The sequence below is a fragment of the Phaethon lepturus genome, unplaced genomic scaffold (assembly GCF_000687285.1).
Source record: "Phaethon lepturus isolate BGI_N335 unplaced genomic scaffold, ASM68728v1 scaffold7455, whole genome shotgun sequence".
Taxonomy (NCBI): Eukaryota; Metazoa; Chordata; class Aves; order Phaethontiformes; family Phaethontidae; genus Phaethon; species Phaethon lepturus.
The window spans coordinates 39,794-41,115 of NW_010539819.1; the positions used below are offsets into that span (position 1 = coordinate 39,794).

Sequence of the window (1,322 nt, forward strand, 5' to 3'; positions counted from 1 at the left end):
TAAAACTTATTCACCAGCTGCAAATTTCTATCCAACTGCAGAGTACATTTTGTGTAATGAAGGGGCAAAAAAATAAAAACATGGCAAAACACATTTTATTTTTCTAACAAGCAAATCTGCCGATCATCTCACTCTGCCTTGAGCTTCACGGCAAAGTGCTAAGAAAGGCCCTTCAGACAGAAGTCTGCTCACCCTGACAACATGAAGCGTCTTGTCTGGCTTACATGTGTGAGTCACCCTGTTTTAAAGCTCTTAAGTGCATTTGTATTCCATAAAAAAAACCCGTAATAAATCTTAGTATTACTGTATAATACTGTGTGTCTAAAAAAACAAAGATACACTGTGACTGCAGGTATTTTAAACTGCTATTGAGAGGCCCGTGTGCATAACGTCATCTCTCTTTGAGGCAGCTCAGTTATACCAGTAAAGGCTGGAGAACTGCTGGCCGGGCAGCCGCCATCCCCTCCCATCGCACCCAGGAAGCCAAGGTGGTGTACAATTTTGGCAAGAGCATGCCCGCTGAATACTTCCCAGCAGGCGGCAGGTCTTCTCAGCTACTGTATTTTGACAACATTTCCCACAACTTGTGAAAGACATCAACTGTCATATTGCTAGGAAGACAGGAGCTGGCATAAGTTTGATGCGTCGTCTTTACTTTTTTCTACTAGGATAGGTACTACACACAGAAACGCGTGCTGAATGGGGACGGGCATTACTTTTAGAATGCACTTCAAAAAGCATCTTTATTGTGTTAAGTTAGCCATAACATGTTCTCCACCCCCTACATAGCATTTCCTCCAGCTGACACATGTTTTTTCTTTGTCTTAACACACCTGTGGTGGGTTGACCCTGGTGCCAACCAAAGCCACTCTATCACTCCCCCTCCTCAGCTGGGCAGGCGAGAGTAAATATAGCAAAAGGCTCGTGGGTCGAGGTAAGGACAGGGAGAGATCACTCAGCAATTACTGTCACAGGCAAAACAAACTCAACTTGGGGAAATTAATTTATTACCTTACTCTGATTTGATTGGTCATGAGAACTAAAACCAAATCTTAACACACCTTCCACCCATACCTCCCTTCTTCCCAGGCTCAACTTCACTCCCAATTTTCTCTACCTTCTCCCACCACCAGTGGTGCAGAGGGATGGGGAATGGGGGTTGTGGTCAGTTCATCACACGTCGACTCTGCTGCTCCGTCCTCCTCGTGGGGAGGACTCCTCACACCCTTCCCCTGCTCCAGCCTGGGGTCCCTCCCACGGGAGACAGTCCTCCATGAACTTCTCCCACGTGAGTCCTTCCCACAGGCTGCAGTTCTTCATGA

The 1,322-nt window shown here is 46.3% G+C and overlaps 1 protein-coding gene across 2 annotated transcripts in view; it reads right to left on the bottom strand.

Annotated features, from left to right (window-relative positions):
* Window positions 1-1,322, bottom strand: part of CYFIP1 (cytoplasmic FMR1 interacting protein 1) — a 62,307-nt gene that overhangs the window by 25,140 nt on the left and 35,845 nt on the right. The window lies entirely within an intron of this gene.